Here is a 21910-nt window from a genome sequence, read left to right on the forward strand (position 1 = left end):
TGGAGGAAGAAGAATACTGAGTTGCATCCCAAGAACACCATACCTACTGTGAAGCATGGGGGTGGAAACATCATGCTATGGGGCTGTTTTTCTGCCAAGGGGACAGGACGACTGATCCGTGTTAAGGACAGAATGAATGGGGCCATGTATCGTGAGATTTTGAGCCAAAACCTCCTTCCATCAGTGAGAACTTTGAAGATGAAACGAGGCTGGGTCTTCCAACATGACAATGATCCAAAACACACCGCCCGGGCAACAAAGGAGTGGCTCCGTAAGAAGCATTTGAAAGTCCCGGAGTGGCCTAGCCAGTCTCCAGACCTCAACCCCATAGAAAATCTGTGGCGGGAGTTGAAAGTCCGTGTTGCTCGGCGACAGCCCCAAAACATCACTGCTCTCGAGAAGATCTGCATGGAGGAATGGGCCAAAATACCAGCTACTGTGTGTGCAAACCTGGTAAAGACCTATAGTAAACGTTTGACCTCTGTTATTGCCAACAAAGGTTATGTTACAAAGTATTGAGTTGTATTTTTGTTATTGACCAAATACTTATTTTCCACCCTGATTACGAATAAATTCTTTATAAATCCTACCATGTGGATTCATGGATTATTTTTTCACATTCTGTCTCTCACAGTTGAAGTGTACCTCTGGTGCAAATTACTGACCTCTGTCATCATTTTAAGTGGGGGAACTTGCACAATCGGTGGCTGACTAAATACTTTTTTGCCCCACTGTAAGATCAACAGAACACAGTGTGCTTTGAGGTAGGAGCCAAAAAGGGTGTAGTTTGTGGGTGTGATCACCCGTGTGTACACCTGTGAGCATGGACGCGTTTGTTTTTTGTTTTTTAAAAGGTTCCTTCATGTAATGATCTGCTAGAGGGTGTGGGGGGGCCACAGCCCCATCCTCCAGGGCATGAAGCAGGTATGGAGGAGATCAAAACTCCAGACATCCAGAGGCCCCCAGAACACAAGAGACCAAGGAAGACCAACAGAGGGGCAGCCGCGCCACTGTCCCAGAAAGAGCTGAGGAGAGTCCCAGATGAGGGCTCACTCAGCAGCCGCGGAGCAGAAACCAGGGGGAGTTGCAGTGACGCGCCCGTGAGCTCCGCCGGCAGCCAGCCGTGCCTGAGTGACCGAGCCCCAGGCCGAGAGGCCGGGGGCACCCCACCTCCGAAGTGGCCCGAGCAAGCCCCAGGCTCCAGGCCCCGATAAGCAGTCGCCAAGGAGTGAGCCGGTGTGTACCTGGACGCCCATCCCCGGACACAAAGAACCTCCAACGCACCGATGTCTGAGGGAGTCCGCCACTGGCAGGGGAAGTGGTGGTAGGGGGAGATAGGCCTCCATACCTTGGAGGGCCTAAGATGTCCCCAGAGAGGTGGCGCCTGACACCCAACCTGACATATAGACACAGAAATACAGGCACACACATATACAAACATCCATTCCCACCCTCATGCTCTCATATACACTTACTCCACACTCAACCAACGTGGAGACAGACATAAAGAGACGCTGTACACACGATCACACTCCCCAAGCGTACTCTAAGCCCCTGGTCTAGGTACCCTTGCCCCTGGAGGGGGGGAACTGCCCCCAGACCCAGGTGGTGTTACCCTTTTCCCTGCGGTGGGGGGAGGCAGACCGCCCCGACTCCGCAGCAGCAGGGAGGCCCCACACTCCAGACCGCAGTCGGACGGCCAACTCCTCCTCCTAGCCCCCCCGCTCCAGCAGGTCGCAGAGAATGGGGGTGAGAGAAGACTCCAAACCTCCCTCCACCCGCTCATTGTAGTGTTGATGCATGTGTGTTCTAAGGTGCATTTAAAACCCAGGAGGGCATGGAGCTACCTGCCAGAGAGCAGCAGGTAAGCGCATGGTCCCTCCTGCTGGCCCTCAATGTCTACGTGTATTTAACATTGAGAGGTGGGCAACGACGCCAGGGGTGGGGTGTACACCCTGATGGTACTTTGGATTCCGTGTATCGTGCCCACCCCCAAGATCCTATATGTATGTGTAATGAGAGTGTGAGTAATGTGAATGTCTAAGTTGTGGGATTCTCACATTAAAATATCAATGTTTTAGTAATTTAGATTAAATTTGTAGTTTATCATTAACAGGAACACAGTGGAAAGAAACAATAACATTCGGATTGTCTACATTCAAATGAACTACTTCCTCTTCCACCTTTCAGTCATGTGTGAAATACGGCTGTATAAATGTCTCGCAGCCCCTTGACTCACAGCAATGGCTGAGCGTAATTGGAGTCATGTGCGGACGTATTTTACCTTCACAAACAGCTGAGACGTGGTTTGCGATACATGTGGCAAAAAAGTGCTCCAAGAGTGAGGTGTTGTGGCCATACTAGGGAGACATTCAAAAGGGCTGTTGGGCCGGGGGTAAATGTAAACTCTCGACCGTCTCAAACTTCTGTTTAATCATTTCCTGATTGACGTTTATTCAGCTGTGTGAAAACCCCGGAGGAACCCTCCCGAGGGATTAATATAATTAAATTTAATTTAATCTAATCTAATAACTTTAATCTCAGCCAAACCGATTTACTCATGAACAAATAAAAAACACTGAAAAAGCCAAACAATAACATTTTTAAGTTATCAAAGTGACTTATATATCATGTTTAACCCGAGTAGCGAAAGATCGCGGGGGTTTGAAGATGATGTGTCGGTCGGCTCAGATATTTGAAGTTTACACAGCTACATTCTCACCTGAAAATATGTATAAGTGTAATGGGGAAGTCTTTAGGACCCAGGGGACCCAATGGAGGGTATAAAAGAGGAAGTAGCAGCAGGTGCTCTTCATTTCCACTGACGAGCGGCTGTGAACAATGGTTGTGTGAGTAGGTGAAGTTTTTTTGCGACTGTTGAGACAACGCCGGTGTCTGCAATTCTTTTGGTCCTGGTAGAGATCACGCTGAGATGTTTCCATGTTTTACACAATCCTTTTATTACCCATTATTCTTACAGATCCATCTGGAGATCAGCACACTGCATCCTATGCAGTCCTATGCTAAAGGCTGATCTAAAGAACTCCACACAACAGTTACAGTTATAACCTCTGGTCTCCTCCCCCCTACAGTAAACACCCCCACAATGGAAATACACTAGTACAGTGGCCAAGGGTGCTGACACCCTGACCCCCATCTCCTTTTAAGGTAGTGTCCGTTTGACCCCTTTGTCTGCCCCTCACCCTCAGTAACTCTTGCTTCCTGGCATGGGGGTTGATTGTCCTCCTGCCTTGCACCCCAGTTCTTTGTTCCCATTCCAGGCCTTCTTACACCCATTAACGGCCATATTGTAATATTACAATCCCCAACTATGTCTGTGAAGGTTCTCAGTCATCCAAGTCATCGTAGTCAAAGGAGCTTGCAAAGAAAAGCGTCTGGACTTCTTTAAGTTGCTTGAAGACGTTTCACCTCTCATCCGAAAAGCTTCTTCAGTTCTAAGGTCAAATGGTGGGGAGTCCCAGATTTAAACCTAGTGGGAGTATCCCCCCACAGAGGGACAAAAGGACCCCCTGATGATCCTCTAATCGCCTGAGCCAAGGTGTGAAACTGTCTGTGGGTCCCAATCAGCCAGGGTTTCGGGTGAGCTCATTGTGAAACCTGGCCCCACCTTATCATGCAAATTCCTGAGGTCAGATGGCCCAGGATATGAGTGGGCGTTAAGGCGTCTGGGGAGGGAACTCAAAACTGGATTATAGATGGCAGACAGTTGGTGTCGTAAACCACCGTCTCTGTTCAAAGATGGTCGCTCACAGTTTACATAGATGGCTTCTTTCACTCCTTTTTCAAACCATCTGTCTTCTCTGTCCCAAACGGGAACATTGGCATCCTCAAAAGAGTGACCTTTGTCCTTTAGATGCAGATGGACTGCTAAGTCCTGTGGAGGTGGCTCTTCTATGTTGTGCCATGCGCTTGTGAAGTGGCTGTTTGGTCTCTCCAATGTAGAGGTCTGGGCATTCCTCGCTGCACTGTACAGCATACACCACATTGTTAAGACTGTGTTTTGGCGCTTTGTCTTTCGGGTGAACCAGTTTTTGTCTGAGCGTGTTGCTGGGTCTGAAGTACACCGGGATGTCATGCTTGGAGAAAACTCTCCTGAGTTTTTCTGATACACTGGCTACATAGGGGATGACAATGTTGTTGCGTCTGTCCTTCTTATCCTCCCTCGCTGGTGTCTGATCTTCGACCAAACTATATTCTCTTTAACTCTGATGTATATTACGGAAGCTATTTTCAACACGACTCAGAAAGAGAAATAAGAGTAATATTAAAACTAAGTAGCTGGAATTGGCTGGGCCGCGCTATGAATTCTGGAGAGGGACAGGTGCTGCTAGGGCGAGACAGACGTCTCTCATGGAGTCCTTTAGTGCTGCAGGCAGGCAAGGTGTTCAAATAGCGCACAACTTAAGTTTATTTATTTATATTCTCAACAATCCCCCTTTTTTTCTCTCCAATGAGAGATCACATCACACGTGTCCTTCATCCTGGGGGAAAACTGGTTTCCTAAACCTGACAGACTCTCTTTGTGTGAATGCTTTTCCCACTTCCTAAGATAAAATCAGTTTAACTGCTTGAATAGGGTGGTGTGGAGTAGACAACCTTCAACATCTATTCACTCAGTCTTCTTTTTCCAGGGTGGGGTGAGTCTCTGCGTTCTTCCTCCTCTTCTTTCTTCAGTCTCAGGGGGAGACTACCCTGAGACCTGGCCACAGACCACGGGATTACTTTGCCCCCGTGGTTGAGGTCTGGGTGTTCTCCAACTCATTTGAGTCAGGGCTCGATTCCCCCTTTGGTGCTCAAGTTGCTCCTTGTTCCTTCACCGACCTTCCTGGCTCCTCAGCTACTGCACACTGGCTCCAGTGCTACCCGGCTTCCCCTTTGCCCTTCAGTCAAACAGCGTGCGATGTCCTGTCCATTTCGGCTTCGCCCACTTTCTTTTGATCACTTTCAGACGTACCCACCAGGCAAGCTGTGCTCTCTCTGTAACCCATGTGCCTTTTCAATAGCTCTTGTTCTTATCTCTGGGGATAAGACTGGTCGCCCATCTGCTGCTCTTGAAGCCTTCTCTCCAGGTCTCAGTCTGCATCTTATGAATAATCTCCTTCCATCAGTTTGGTCACTGCACCTGTAATTAAAAATTAAAACTACCCTGACAAACCCCTTTTGCCACATGGTCCTTGCCATGTGTCAATTCAAAACAATTAGAGATGCACAATAAAGTTGCCCAGTCTCTCTTAAAGATTCCAGGGCTTCTCCCATGGAGTAGCTCTGCTCCAGGCCTGTAAACCTGTGTTTAGAAAATTGGCCAGTGGTGTTTCCTGCTGCAAATCATGTGATTAAATCATATGATTAACCCTCTGCTGTTCTGCTGTAGAAAAAGTAGATGTAGATGTTAGCCCAGTGCATCTTGTATGCACACTTCCTCACAGTGACCTTTGCATTGTAAACAATAGAAGGTCATATTAACACACTGCTTGTAAACAGACACAGAAAAAACTGGCAACCAAAAGATCTGCATGGCCTACAAGACATGCAAAACTAAGATGTTGCTTTCATCCTCCACCCTTTTTGCTCTGTGGGTGGAGGTGCAATCTTGCACATTGGTGTCAAGTCAGTCAAGTTTTTGTCAGTCCAGTCAGTCCCCATGTTTATTGTTGATAGCTGAACCTGTCGTGTCGCATTAAGTTTCTACTGCCAGCAATATGATGACATTTCAAAAAAAACAAAAATAGAATTTTAGAATGGATTACCTCGCTGAATCCTTTTAGGTAGGGACTCCCTATCTGGTTGCGTCCCAAATAAGTGACTTTGTCCAGAGCCCATTGTAATGTGGAGAAGCTCAGTTTGCGATCATTTTCCAGCAAAAATTTTACATAACGCTTTCAGATTCAATCATGCAGACCTGCTTGAAGGAGAGAAAATTGTCAAACAACGCAAGCTCCATTGGCAGCATTTATGACAACATGTAACTGCATATGGAGCGAGGCTCATGTGGGATTAATGCTATTAATTTACAGAAGGTTTTGTGGATATGACACCTGTCTCCCACAGGCTAAAACTTAAAAAAAGAAGAAAAAAAACCACAGAAAAACATTTATACTCACACCAATGGGCAATTTGTAATCACCAATTAACCTAACCCCACTAAGTGCATGTGTATGTACTGTAGGTGGAAGCTATGCAAACTCAGGTAGAACGTCTCAGCCAGTCGAGCAAAATATAATGTTCAACAGAATGAAAGGCAGAGGTCAGGTCCATTGTCAGGAAAACACAATATTCGCCTATATTACATCACGTCAAAATCTTGTTGGACACTCTAAGACTAGCTGGGTCTGTAAAATGAGCAGTGGTAGTACTAACGCGTTATTAAGTAACGCGCTACAGTAACTACGTTATTATTGTGGTAACGAGCATGGTAACTAGTTATTATGCCAAAACCAGGAACGCGTTACTCGTTACTGGGATTTAGATAGGCTCGTTATTCGTTACTTCGTGTGGTGGCTATCGCAGAGCTTCCACAGATTCAATAACAACAGCAAGTGGTGGAGGCCAGCAGGTGGATGAAGGAAAAGGGAGGCAAGAGGAGAGACCGGAAGCGGCCGCTGGTCCGAGAGTGTCAGGTGAACTGAACTTCAGGTAAGAAGTTATAACCTGCAGTCCATCTGTGTCAGATATGAACCAAGTTTAGGTGGAGTTTATTTTCGTTATGCTGACTTTTTCGTACTGCGTGCTAGCTAGCATGATGGAGTTTCTATACAGCTGGGTGGGTGCTATGATGTTACTGATGTTGAACTTTATTTTGTTCATAAGGTTAATTATTAGAGTTGCCAACTGTGAGGAGAAAACTCTTAGGAGGCAAGAAACACAGACTCAAAGATTTTACATGTACATGGGCGATGCCCCGACACGTTCCCGATCTGCTCTGCACCAACGTGTGCACTGTGTGTGTGTCACAGAGGAATCGCGCGGGGCGTCAGTACTTCCTTTATTTTATACTCAAACAACAACAGGCGTGGCATGTATAGAATTCAATAACAACTCCTTAAAAGGAAAAAACGTTAGCTTATCTGTAGTTTTCTCTGGACCCCTCCCCAATCAGACCAGGAGTGACATGGTTAGCCGCATGTTCTCCTTAAATTGCTGGCTGTCTGAGTGGTGTCCCAGAAACGATGTGGGCTTCATAGATAATTGGCAAACCTTCTGGAGGAAACCTGGTCTTGTTAGGAGAGACGGCATCCATCCCACTTTGGATGGAGCAGCTCTCATTTCTAGAAATATGGACAAATTTATTAAACCCCCCAAAATATGACTATCCAGAGTTGGGACCAGGAAGCAGAGCTGCAGTCTTACACACCTCTCTGCAGCTTCTCTCCTCCTGCTACCCCCCCAAAAACCCATCTCCATAGAGACTGTGTCAGCTTCCAAAAAGACAAAAAACAAACTAAAAACCAGCAACAAACAACTTAAACATAAACAATTACAAAGAAAGAACAATACAGTATCCACATCTGAACCAAAGAGTAGAACAGATTTGCTTGGTGGCGCTGTCACTTGGTGTTCGCTCGCTCTGCGGTAGAGTATCACTTCCTGTTCCTGCTCAAACACAGTGGTGTTTCTGAGTAGCTTATTTGCTTAGCAATTTAATTAACAACTTTTAAATACATTCTTTTTCATAGTATAATCTTCACGTGCTTCATCCGAAGCACACTTTCTGTGTACTCACTACCTAATTTATAGCCAAAGTATTCACTCACTGTCTCTGTACTGTTTCGCTAGCTTTGCTTAGCTCGTAGACGACTCGTTAGCACCATGGCTACTTCACCTGTCCCTCCTGCACTTTCTTGCTCATTGTGTCAGATGTTTAGTTACTCCTCGGCCTCCTTTAGCAGTAATGATATCTGTAACAAATGTAGCATATTTGCAGCTCTGGAGGCCAGGATTACTGAATTGGAGACTCGGCTTCGCACCCTTCATTCACCCATAGCTAGCCAGGCCCCTGTAGCTGGTGCAGCCGAAGATAGCGTAGGCCCCCCTAGCTGTTCCCCGGCAGACCCCAAGCAGCTGGGGAAAGAGGGCGGCTGGGTCACGGTGAGGAGGAAGCATAGTCCTAAACAGAAGCCCCAGGTACACCACCAACCCGTTCATGTGTCTAACCGCTTTTCCCCACTTGTCGACACACCCGCCGGGGGTCAAACTCTGGTAATTGGTGATTCTGTTCTCAGACATGTGAAGCTAGAGACACCGGCAACCATAGTCAATTGTCTTCCAGGGGCCAGAGCAGGCGACATTGAAGGAAATTTAAAACTGCTGGCTAAGGGTAAACGTAAATTCAGTAAAATTATAATTCACGTCGGCAGTAATGACACCCGGTTACGCCAATCGGAGGTCACTAAAATCAATATTGAATCGGTGTGTAACTTTGCCAAAACAATGTCGGACTCTGTAGTTTTCTCTGGTCCCCTCCCCAATCAGACCAGGAGTGACATGTTTAGCCGCATGTTCTCCTTAAATTGCTGGCTGTCTGAGTGGTGTCCCAGAAACTATGTGTGCTTCATAGATAATTGGCAAACCTTCTGGAGGAAACCTGGTCTTGTTAGGAGAGACGGCATCCATCCCACTTTGGATGGAGCAGCTCTCATTTCTAGAAATATGGACAAATTTATTAAACCCCCCAAAATATGACTATCCAGAGTTGGGACCAGGAAGCAGAGTTGCAGTCTTACACGCCTCTCTGCAGCTTCTCTCCTCCTGCTATCCCCCCAAAAACCCATCTCCATAGAGACTGTGTCAGCTCCCAAACAGACAAAAAACAAACTAAAACCCAGCAACAAACAACTTAAACATAAACAATTACAAAGAAAGAACAATACAGTATCCACATCTGAACCAAAGAGTAAAACAGTGAAATGTGGATTATTAAATATTAGGTCTCTCTCCTCCAAGTCTCTGTTAGTACATGACTTAATAATTGATCAACAAATTGATTTACTCTGCCTTACAGAAACCTGGTTGCAGCAGGATGATTATGTTAGTTTAAATGAATCAACACCCCCCGAGTCATTCTAACTACCAGAAATCTCGAAGCACAGGCCGAGGGGGCGGTGTGGCAGCAATTTTTCACACCAGCCTATTAATTAATGAAAGACCAAGACAGACTTTTAATTCATTTGAAAGCCTGATGCTTAGCCTCGTCCACCCCAGCTGTAAAACTCAGAAACCAGTCTTACTTGTTATCATCTATCGTCCACCTGGGCCTTACACAGAGTTTCTGTCTGATTTCTCAGACTTTATATCTAATTTAGTTCTGAGCTCAGATAAAATAATTATTGTGGGGGATTTTAACATCCATGTAGATGCTAAAAATGACAGCCTCAACATTTGCTCCAGGCTCAGCAGCATCAGCAACGCCTGTATAAAGGAGGGGCTAGACTCAGGCAATTTTCACCGGGGGATAAAGTGCTTGTGTTACTCCCTTCTTCCAGCTCGAAGTTGCTCGCCAAGTGGCAAGGTCCCTTTGTGGTCACACGGCGTGTCGGGGACGTGGACTATGAGGTCGCTCGGTCGGACAGGGGAGGAGCCGCGCAGATATATCACCTCAATCTCCTCAAACAGTGGCGAGAGGTCGAAACCGCTTCTCTGGTGAGCCTGGTGAAGGAGAGAGATGAGTTGGGGCCTGAGGTGCCAAATTCTATCATTCCCACCTCCCTCCCTTGTGATGACCATCTCACACAGGCCCAGAGAGCGGACGTCCCTCATCGAGCACCATTTCGTGACGCAGCCCGGCGTGACGGTGCGTTCACGGCCCTACAGGCTCCCGGAGCATAAGCGAAAAATCGTGCAGAGGGAATTGGCGGAAATGCTGAGGGATGGGAGTAATAGAAGAGTCGCACAGCGCCTGGTGTAGCCCCATCGTTCTGGTGGCGAAGAAGGATGGGTCTATATGGTTCTGTGTCGACTATCGCAGGGTGAACAAAGTGTCACGCTTTGATGCCTACCCCATGCCTCGGGTTGACGAGCTCCTGGACCGGTTAGGCACGGCCCGCTTTTTCACGACGCTGGACTTAACCAAGGGCTATTGGCAGATTCCCTTGTCTGCCGAGGCCACGGAGAAAACGGCCTTCTCCACTCCGTACGGTTTATACCAGTTCGTGACACTCCCGTTCGGCCTGTTCGGGGCCCCGGCCACTTTCCAGCGTCTCATGGACCGGGTACTGCGTCCGCACGCGGCGTATGCTGCCGCCTACCTGGATGACGTGATCATCCACAGCGACACCTGGGCGGAGCATGTGCTGCGGGTGGCCGCGGTCCTGGAGTCCCTGAGGGGGGCGGGGCTCACGGCCAATCCGACGAAGTGCGCGGTTGGACGGAGGGAGGTGCAGTATCTGGGGTACCACCTGGGGGGCGGGCAGGTGCGGCCACAGGTGGAGAAGACGGCGGCTATCGCATCCTGCCCGCGCCCCAGGACGAAAAAGGAGGCGAGACGGTTCTTGGGGTTGGCGGGTTACTATCGTCGCTTTGTGCCGGGGTTTGCGCAGCTAACCAGCCCCCTGACCGATCTCACTCGAAAGGGTGCCCCGGATCTGGTCCAGTGGACGGGGCCGTGCCAGGCGGCGTTTGTGCGAGTGAAAAACGCTCTCTGTGGGGAGCCGCTGCTTCACACTCCTAACTTTTCCCTCCCGTTTGTTCTGCAGACTGACGCCTCGGACAGAGGGCTGGGAGCCGTTTTGTCTCAGCAGGTGAGGGGAGCTGACCGCCCTGTCCTGTACATCAGCCGGAAGCTAGCGGAGCGCGAGCGCCGGTACAGCACCGTGGAGGAGGAGTGCCTGGCCATCCGGTGGGCGGTCGGCTCCCTGCGCTATTACCTCCTGGGACGCTCATTCATCCTCTGTTCGGACCACGCCCCGCTGCAGTGGCTCCACCGCATGAAAGATGCCAACGCCCGGATCACCCGGTGGTATCTGGCATTGCAGCCCTTTAAGTTCAAGGTGATCCATAGGCCGGGGGCACAGATGGCGGTGGCCGATTTCCTCTCTCGCTCGCGAGGGGGGGAGTTGGCTCGCCGGACGGCTCCCCGGCCTCGAACGGGCGGTGGGGGTGTGTGGCGGAGGCGTGGCCCCGGGCGCAGCTGCCGGGGAGGAGTAGAGCAGAAGGCTCAACAGGGCGGCGCTGCGAGGCCGGTAAGAACAGCTGATGGTGTTTATGTACTGATGATGGTCTCCCTCCGCTGTGTTTATAGTGAGACGGGGAGGAGCGGCGAGGAGATCAGCTGGGCTCATGAGCTGTCAGGCTGTGCGACTGAGTCAGCTGTCAAAACAAACAAATCAATAAATGTGGAAATTGGCAGTACATACCTGCGTGTGCATGTATTTGTGCCTGGTGTATTCCACAGTACGTGTTTTGGAATTTGCAAGTGTTTTGGAGTTTGCAAGTGTTTTGGAGTTTGCAAGTGTTTTGGAGTTTGCAAGTGTTTTGGAGTTTGCACGTGTTTTGGAGTTTGCACGTGCTTTGTCTCTAGGGGCCACCGTACCAATCGCCTGGTTGTAATCTGCAAAAGACTGGAGAAGCGTCGCACGGCAGTTCAAAACAATATCCCTGTTTTCTACTAGTTTTGCCACCCATTCTGCTAAAGTTGTCTCTCTAACAGATTTGTCTAGTGGTTCACTTGCATCAATTCATGCATCTTTTCACTGAGGTCTGATTCAAACCATCTTACTTCTGATTCTTTCCAAAAATAATTTCACATGTAACAATTTGTATATGTGTGTTATATATTTTTGTTTACCTCTTTTTTGTGTTCTGGTGGACATCTCTAAACACCATCATGAGTTCAGGCTTCAATTTCAACCCAATTATACTTCTCTGGGCTTCACCTTCCCACTGGCCCCTGTACCCTTCTCAAAGTGTCCTTTGTTGTCTTGAATCTCCAGCAAACACAATCTGTTTCTTCTCCATTTCTTTTCAGTATTTTCCTTTTAGATTAAGTCCCAGCCTGGCAAAATATCACATTCAGTGCCTTTAAACAGTTATGTCACACTGTTCTTACCAGCCTGCTATTAATTCTTTAAGTCCACAATGTTCTGTTGGTCTTCATCAGGAGATTGACTGTCCTTTGAGCTTCTTCTCAGGATCGGGACAAGTGGGAGGTCAAGCTGTAAAATTTTAAGCCAAACTCTGGCCTGTTTTCTCCCAATTATGTTAATCTATGGTTTTGCTGCTGTACTCAAAATTCCAGGTTGAGAAAAGTCCACCTTTATTTATTTGGGACCTGTATTGACACACTAAACCATACCATTAATATAATTTTCGTTTCTTTTCTTAAAACCTCCATTTGCTTCATCTGGCTAGAGTCTGTTTCTTCTGTTTTTCTCTCTGGGTGCTCACTTGTCACAGTGAGTCTCCTTTTATGGGCATGCAAAGTTCCTGTCACACACACACTTCCTGTTACTCACTTTTGTGTTTCTACAGGCTAATCAAACTCATTTTGTATTTACAATCTACAAACCCTCTGTAATTCTACTAACTTTAGATCTAAAATGTAGCATCATTCACACAATTTCATAATCCTCTCACACACACTGCCTTTTAAATAGACTAAACTCTTTGCATTTTTAATCTATTTCAGGCATTTTCTGAGTCTCTGTTTTATGGTGCCGTTAGTTCTCTCTACTAACCCTGCACTCCGTGGTTGATAAGCACAATGGTTTCTTATGCTGAATCCTAGTGCTTCAGAGACCTTACTGATCACATCATTGACAAAATGTGTCCCATTGTCTGATCTTATCAGAGAAGGGATACCATATGTTGGAATAAAATGATTACATAGACATTTTGCAACTGAGATTGCATCTACTTTCTTCACTGGATAAATCTCTGGCCAGTTTGAAAACACATCTATGATCACTAAGGCATATTTTGATCCTTGACATTCATTCAATTCAATAAAATCCATGTGGATGGTGTGGAGAACTGGCCTCTCTTAGGTCTTAAGTTTCCTTGTGGATTGTGTTTTTGACAGATTAGGCATGTTCTTACAAATTCTTTTGCTGAAGTTTCAAAATTTATATTGTAAAAGTGTGTATTGATTATCTATACCATCCCTCCTGTTGACACATGTGTTACTCCATGTGTCACTAAGGCTGCTGTTTTGTGTAGAGACTTTGGTAATATTGGTTTTCCATCACAGACCATTAAGTCATCTTTCAGTTGTGCTCCACATTTCAGCCACTTGTTCTGTTCAGTGGTTGTCTGCAGCTTTTTGTTCAGTTCTTAGTACGTCAAGTGGTGTTTGTGGGCAGTAGTCGGATACTAGTAGCTCTGCCGATTGTTGTGCAGCCTGTTTTGCTGCTTGATCTGCAAAATATTTCCTTTTGTGACAATAGAGTTGTCTTTTCGATGTGCTGCACATTTGCAAAGTGCCAATTGTTTTGGCAAGGTGATCACTTCCAATAAGGTTTTTAATAAGCTGCCGTGTTGCACTGAGTTACCCGTAGAGGTGACCATACCTCCGTTATGCCAAATTTTTGCAAAGTGGTGCACTGCTGAAAAAAAAAAAACAAAAAAAAAAAAAAAAAAAACATACTGGCTGTCAGCGTATATATTTATATTTTGGCCTGCGTGCAATTCACATGCACGTATGACTGCATACGTGCAGCTGACTCTTTTACTGCCTCTGCTGCTGCTACACAGGCTTGCACATGCAGGCAGGCCTGACGCAACAGAGTCTAATTTACACAAGTCTAAGTTTCACCAGGGATGCTAACGGGCGTTGTTTTTCTCCAAATGCCTGTGTTATCACTGCTTTCATATAACCTGCTCCCCCATCTACACGTAAGTAGAAAGGCTTATCATAGTCAGGCAATGCTAAAACTGTATTTGTCTGTAATGCCTATTTTTAAGTTACTGAATGCTTCTTCTTTCTTCTCTACAGCTGCAACACTACATTTTCACCTAAGGCATTTTTAGATAATTTCTAGTTTTTCAAAGAATTCACACATCTTACATATTTCAAACTTTGAAGTTGGTGGGGGTGTGTGTGTGTACACACACACACACACACACACACACACACACTTTTTTTTTTAAACTTTGCATTGCTCACAGCTCTAAAACTAGGCATTTGTAAATCATATGCCTAATCACTATGTGTCACTGTGATCCACAAGTATGGTCACAAATTCATTTCCAAACCAACAAAATAAAATAATCAAACAAACCCTCCAGCGAAGATAGACGGAAGGCTGAAGCAGTCCCTCCCTCGGACCCTCCAGCGAATGGACGAGCCCCCATTTATGTTACGTTCTAGGTCTAGGCGTGTCCTGAACGCAACAAAACATTGGCCCACCACACTCCACCCAAAACAAGAACCCAAACAATAGTATCTTTAAAAATGCTAAGCAGCTATTTATTTGCTTCAGCAGTGAGCAGTGCCAAAAATAACAAACAAAACTCCCTAATGGTCCCTACGCTTTCCTACCCAAAATGAAAAACCAAACAAAAGACAATTCACTTACCTAACTTCCTAAACAAAAACAGGAGAAAACTTAATCAACAAAAATGGCTTCTCACACCTACCTGGCTGCTGCAGTGAACAATATATACAAGGTGGAAAAAAAAAATACTCAATTGCTACTTTACAAATCTATTTACAGCTATTTACAAAACTAAGATACCAACACCACAGTGATCACAACCCATGACAAACTGAAACACAGGGCTTAAATACATAGAGGGAGCAATCAGGGAATGGACAACAGGAGGGAAACACAGCTGGGGCAAATCAGAACTGACGAGACAAGGAAGCGTAAACTGAACACACTGAGATAAAACAGACCTTCAAAGTAAAACAGGAAACACATAACAGTCACGCCTAACACAAAACACTGACAACATTGGATCGTAACACATACATGAGTCAGGACAGAGCAAACAGAGCAGAAGTGTGAGGGGAAAAAACTGAGCTCACAGACAGCTGCATGCTTTTAGTAGTATGCAGCTTCTGCTCTAAAAAAAACAAATAAATAAAAAATAAAAGGAAATGTGTAACATGCTCATCAGCTTAGCAGTGTCCACATATTTAATTCAGCTTCTCAATCCTGTAGCTTTAGCTGTTTTCTACAGGGTTTGGCTTATTAGTTGTTATTATAGGTGTGCTCTATATCTCAGCAATGTTTCATCTAGGATGAATGACAGGTTTTTCAAGCAGGTCAAGTGCCTCTATGCACTTAATTAGTTTAGATATTTTCTTTATTTTCTTCACATCATATGTCATTAAACTGAGTTTGAGCAAACCTTAAGCTTGATGCAGACTACTTCATAACAATTGTCCACCTCACATCATAACTGACTAAGGTGCCTCTTCATATTAATATTATATCATTATTAATATTATCATCTTTTTCTTTCTATATTATAACAATAGTATATTACAATATTTTATTAGTGTATACCACTATACTACTACTGAGCCAATTTAATAGTTAGGATCATCTTACTCAGCAAACAGATAATTTAGAATTCATCCAATCTGCACAGATTTGCTTTTTCTCTGAACAGGTTTGTGCCTACATTTTTAGACCGGTCTTCTGTTTGCCTCATCTCAGATCCAACCTTCGGTCACATTCGTTCTCTCTGTTGCATGTCGAACCAGGCAGTTTATTATAATATATTATTTATATTTTCTTTTGTATCCATCAAGGGCTTCGGGTGATCTGCAGTTTCACCATTTCCCAAGCTGGAGACACTTACCTTTTCACACACTTTCCTTGGCTGAACAATAACACAGCCTTAATGTACCTTATGCATCTCTCTATTTTATTTAATAGGTTTTCGTGTGAATTATTTCCTTTTATTCATTCTATACATTCTGGGCATGGTCGTCATGCCAACTATGTTCCATTGTTAATATCAGTATACAGGTTGTTATCCTTGCTATTATTAGTTTCAATACGTTAAAAATAAGTTCTAATGTAATTTTGCCTTTGTTTATTTTATTTTTGTACTTCTTATATTTATATCTATTCGGTGGGTTCTGTTTCCAACCTTTTTAAACTACTTTAAACTACTTTGATCTCTAGTTTTCACTTAATAAGGGATTATTATGTTCTTCCTGATATGGGTGAGTATATAACGGGTGGTGCTGCAGATGCGGCTGCAGGAACAAGCTTAAACGTGCTGCTGTTGTTCAGCCGCTGGTTTCCTCTTTCTGGTGCAAAGTGGGCCAAAAGCAAACTAGAGACACGGACTCGCGACAGAAAAGCTGATCAGCTGATCGTTAAGCAGTTTCATGATTGAAGTAGCAGCAAGAAGAGGCAGTCGTTTGTTAAGCTTAACGCTTAAGTTAAGTTTTGTGAGGTGCTTTCGTGATATTTAATGGATCGGATTACATTTTTAATTTTTCTCCGATATCCGATCCAGTAATTTAGGTCAGTATCGGACCGATACCGATACGTAATATCGGATCGGTCCATCTCTAGTCTCTAGTCAAAATGCCCGGGACGATTTTTTGTCCTAGTCCAGCCATGTATGCAGCTCATCTGCAGTCTGGTGTTGCCTACATCTTCCTATTCAGAAGGCAAGGCAAGGCAAGGCAAGGCAAATATATTTGTATAGCACAATTCAACAACAAGGTGATTCAAAGTGCTTTACAGAGACATTAGAAACAAAAACAAATAAAAAGCATGATTTAAAATTGATTAAAACAAGCAAACAAACAAACTAACTGAACACACACATTTCACACCTGTTCGCGCGATCTAAACCCTTATCGTAAGGGGAGCTACCAGTCCTTCTGTGGACGAGCTACTTTCTATTTTAAATTCCCTGAATTTAAAATACTCTCTAGACCCAGTCTAGACCCAGCTGGGGAGCTACCCAGAGCTCTAAACCCACTTAACAAACAAACAAACAAACAAAACAGTATATAAAATCAAAACAGATAAAATCAGAACAGTAGATAAAATCAGTAGTTAGTGTAAGTTTTGAAATTTAAGCTTAAAAGTGTGGATTTGGTGCTTTATTCAAATGCAGCTGAGAATAGGTGAGTCTTCAACCTGGATTTAAATAAACTGAGTGTTTCAGCTGATCTGAGGCTTTCTGGGAGTTTGTTCCAGATATAAGGAGCATAAAAGCTGAATGCAGCTTCTCCGTGTCTGCTTCTGACTCTGGGAACTGATAAAAGACCGGATCCAGATGACCTGAGGGATCTGGAAGGTTCATACTGGGTTAGGAGGTCACTGATGTATTTTGGTCCTAAACCATTCAGAGCTTTATAGGCCAGCATCAGAACTTTAAAGTCTATCCTCTGACGGACAGGCAGCCAGTGTAAGGACCTCAGAGCTGGACTGATGTGGTCCACTTTTTTGGTCTTAGTGAGGACTCGAGCAGCAGAGTTCTGAATGAGCTGTAGTTGTCTGACTGATTTTTTAGGTAGACCTGTAAAGATGCTGTTACAGTAATCAAGCCTACTAAAGATGAATGCATGGACTAGTTTTTCCAGGTCCTGTTGAGACATCAGATCTTTTATCCTTGAAATATTCTTGAGGTGATAGTAAGCTGATTTTGTTATTGTCTTAATGTGTTTTTCTAAGTTTAGGTCTGCATCCATCACTACACCCAAATTTCTCGCCTGGTTTGTGGTTTTTAGATGTATATATTGAAGTTCTCTGGTGACCTGTAATCGTTTTTCTTTGGCGCCAAAGACTATTACTTCAGTTTTGTTTTTGTTTAGTTGGAGAAAATTGTGGCACAACCAGTCATTAATTTCCTCAATGCATTTACCAAGAGCCTGTACAGAGCCTCGGTCTCCTGGTGACATTGTGATATATATTTGTGTGTCATCTGCATAGCTGTGGTAGTTTATTTTGTTGTTCTTTATAATCTGTGCCAGTGGGAGCATGTAGATGTTAAACAGAGGGGGTCCCAAGATGGAACCTTGGGGAACTCCACATGTGATACTTGTCTGCTGAGAAATATTGCGAACAACAACCCTTTACTGTGAGTTTGTCATCTTGAACTTTTAGTACACACTTTAATTTTCTCCTGTGTTGATTATTACAATTCACTTTTCACGTACATCTCTCAGTTCTTTCATAGCTCATCTTCAATTAGTTCAGAACGCAGCAGCAAGGCTGCTAACGAAAACTAGCCAGCAGTCACATATTAAACCTATCCTTGCTTCCCTTCACTGGCTTCCAAGCCTATTTCTTTCTTCTTTTTTTTTAAGTGGGTGGATAACATTTGTGAACCCAGGTAGTCCAATACAACCACTGTGACCTGCTGTACAGCTGCAACCTAAAATAAAGCACCTGGAGCTTTGACGCTATAATCTGACTCCTGTATTTTGAATGGTGTTTGGCTGGCTGCTGAATTGTGTACCCTATGCACACATGCACACACATGAGGAGAGCAGTACACAAGAGAACAGAGTACTGCTATAAGTATCAGAGCACAAAGTTGCTCTGCTTATATTTGTAGCTAGCCTTCACAAACTAGAGGCAGCCTACACAAACGAGTACAGAGAATTATAGAAGATTAACAGAAGCTCTTTACATGGCATTGATTAACTCAGCTGCTGAGAACAACATCACCTTTGTGCGACCTGCATATTTTATAATAAGTGGTTTTATTGGCATACCTAATATTAGATATTATTTTGTCTTTCTGTGTTTTATTTACATTCTTGCAGTGGTGGGAAACACATTAGTGATGATTGTAATAACATTGGATCGCATGTTGAGAAGTCCTAAATATATTGCTGTTTTTAACCTTGCATTTACAGACCTGTTAAGTAGCTCTGCTTTGGTTCCAAAGGTTGTTGACATTTTTCTGTTTAACCATTATTATATTTCCTACAATGACTGCTTGACTTTCATGTTTTTCTGCTTTACTTTCATTTTTATGCAAGGTTTTAATCTGGTTGTATTGTCCTTTGACAGAGTCATGGCTATCATGTACCCGCTGCACTATCAAATGAGAGTGAGCCACAGGCTCATTTTATCTTTGATCGCTTTTTTCTGGCTTCTTGCCATAACTCTTATACTCATTGCAGCTGGCCTTCTCACAAGACTTTCTTTTTGTAAGTCTGTTGTTATTCAGAGCTATTTCTGTGATCATGGTCCTATGTATCGTCTTGGCTGCAATGATGTTACCCCCAATCGTGCATTTGCTGATTTGGCACTAGTTATAATTCTTGGGTTTCCACTGGCATTTATTGTGGGAAGTTACTGCTGTATTGGCTATTCTTTGTCAAAAATTTCTACATTTAGGGAAAGAGTGAAAGCTTTCAAAACCTACACAGGTCACCTTTCATTAGTGGCAATTTATTTCCTTCCATTTACATTTGTGTATATCTTTGGGAGTGTAATACATCCAAATGCTAGAATCATAAGCCTTTCTATGAGCACTGTATTGCCTCCCATGTTAAACCCGATTATCTATGTTCTTCAGACACAGGAGATCAAAGAGTCATTAAAGAAGTTGCTGAAAACTCGAGTTACATCCAAAATTGCCACAAAATATTAAAAAAGGATTTAGACTTGAATGTCTGCAGTGCCCTCTGCCATCTGATATAAAAGATTTAGTCTTTCTGTGACTAAAGAGATTCTGCTCCTTTGTATTTTTCAGGACTAAGATATAGACATTATTTTAATTTTAGTCAGTTTTAGTAGCAGTTTTAGTATTTTCTTTGAATTTGTTGTTTGACATTCAAAAGGGATGTTGGGCCGGGGGGGGGGGGGGTTAAAAGCATTTTACAGGGTTTATCTATCGGATAAAATACATTAAATGTCACCGTTATTATTGGCCAGCCAGGAAACAGCGGTGGTGTCCAAATTCACAGGCTGCTTCCACCTGAGGACCCGGCCTTCGCGGTCTAAATAAAGCCGGGTAGTATGGCACGAGCTCCCTCGGTAGAGTGAAACTCTGCTGTCTGCTCCTTGCTATCTAAAATATAACCGGGCGCTGACGTAAACTCTCGACCGTCTTAAACTTCTGTTTAATCATTTTCTGTTTGATGTTTATTCAGCTGTGTGAAAGCCCCGGAGGAACCCTCCCGAGGGATTAATAAAGTTAAATTAAATTGAATCTAATCTAATAACTTTAATCTCAGCCAAACCGATTTACTCATGAACAAATAAAACACTGAAAAAGCCAAACAATAACATTTTTAAGTTATCAAAGTAACTTATATATCATGTTTAACCCGAGTAGCGAAAGATCGCGCGGGTTTGAAGATGATGTGTCGGTCGGCTCAGATATTTGAAGTTTACACAGCAACATTCTCACCTGAAAATATGTTAAAAAAAAAATTGCGACTGTTGAGACAACGCCGGTGTCTGCAATTCTTTTGGTCCTGGTAGAAATCACGCTGAGATGTTTCCATGTTTTACACAATCCTTTTATTACCCATTATTCTTACAGATCCATCTGGAGATCAGCACACTGCATCCTATGCAGTCCTATGCTAAAGGCTGATCTAAAGAACTCCACACAACAGTTACAGTTATAACCTCTGGTGTCCTCCCCCCTACAGTAAACACCCCCACAATGGAAATACACTAGTACAGTGGCCAAGGGTGCTGACACCCCGACCCCCATCTCCTTTTAAGGTAGTGTCCGTTTGACCCCTTTGTCTGCCCCTCACCCTCAGTAACTCTTGCTTCCTGGCCTGGAGGTGGGGGTTGATTGTCCTCCTGCTCTGCACCCCAGTTCTTTGTTCCCATTCCAGGCCTTCTTACACCCATTAACGGCCATATTGTAATATTACAATCCCAAACTATGTCTGTGAAGGTTCTCAGTCATCCAGGCCATTGTAGTCAAAGGAGCTTGCAAAGAAAAGCGTCTGGACTTCTTTAAGTTGCTTGAAGACGTTTCACCTTTCATCCAAGAAGCTTCTTCAGTTCTAAGGTCAAATGGTGGGGAGTCCCAGATTTAAACCTAGAGGGACGAAAGAACCCCCTGATGATCCTCTAATCGCCTGAGCCAAGGTGTGAAACTGGGTGTGGGTCCCAATCAGCCAGGGTTTCGGGTGAGCTCATTGTGAAACCTGGCCCCACCTTATCATGCAAATTCCTGAGGTCAGATGGCCCAGGATGTGAGTGGGCGTTAAGGCGTCTGGGGAGGGAACTCAAAACTGGATTATAGATGGCAGACAGTTGGTGTCGTAAACCACCGCCTCTTTTCAAAGATGGTCGCTCACAGTGGACATAGATGGCTTCTTTCACTCCTTTTTCAAACCATCTGTCCTCTCTGTCCCAAACGGGAACATTGGCATCCTCGAAAGAGTGTCCTTTATCCTTCAGATGCAGATGGACTGCTGAGTCTTGTCCTGTGCAGGTGGCTCTTCTATGTTGTGCCATGCGTTTGTGAAGTGGCTGTTTGGTCTCTCCAATGTAGAGGTCTGGGCATTCCTCGCTGCACTGTACAGCATACACCACATTGTTAAGTCTGTGTTTTGGAGTTTTGTCTTTCAGGTGAACCAGTTTTTGTCTGAGCGTGTTGCTGGGTCTGAAGTACACCGGGATGTCATGCTTGGAGAAAACTCTCCTGAGTTTTTCTGATACACTGGCTACATAGGGGATGACAATGTTGTTGCGTCTGTCCTTCTCATCCTCCCTCGCTGGTGTCTGATCTTCGACCAAACTATATTCTCTTTAACTCTGATGTATATTACGGAAGCTATTTTCAACACGACTCAGAAAGAGAAATAAGAGTAATATTAAAACTAAGTAGCTGGAATTGGCTGGGCCGCGCTATGAATTCTGCGATATGGTTTTTCAAATTTGTTGTCCGGGTGGAAAATCAGGAGAAATTCGGGAGAACGGTGGCTCCGGGAGATTTTCGGGAGGGGCACTGAAATTTGGGATTCTCCCTTTCATGCGGCGGCTGTGTGAAGGCA

General features: G+C 44.5%; 1 long non-coding RNA gene and 1 pseudogene across 2 annotated transcripts in view; one reads left to right on the plus strand and one right to left on the minus strand.

The window, feature by feature from the left end:
* LOC308387096 overlaps positions 1 to 20412 on the minus strand; it is a 28631-nt gene extending 8219 nt beyond the window's left edge. The window contains exon 1 of the long non-coding RNA XR_013969887.1: positions 20299 to 20412. This is a non-coding gene — a long non-coding RNA (uncharacterized lncRNA). The remainder of the gene's footprint in view (positions 1 to 20298) is intronic.
* LOC308387292 (olfactory receptor 1500-like) lies at positions 18565 to 19291 on the plus strand (annotated as a pseudogene). The gene has a single exon. The product of its transcript is annotated as an olfactory receptor 1500-like (transcript).
* Positions 20413 to 21910: the final 1498 nt, after the last annotated feature.

The sequence above is a fragment of the Rhamphochromis sp. 'chilingali' genome, assembly GCF_963969265.1.
Source record: "Rhamphochromis sp. 'chilingali' genome assembly, chromosome: 19".
NCBI lineage: Eukaryota > Metazoa > Chordata > Actinopteri > Cichliformes > Cichlidae > Rhamphochromis > Rhamphochromis sp. 'chilingali'.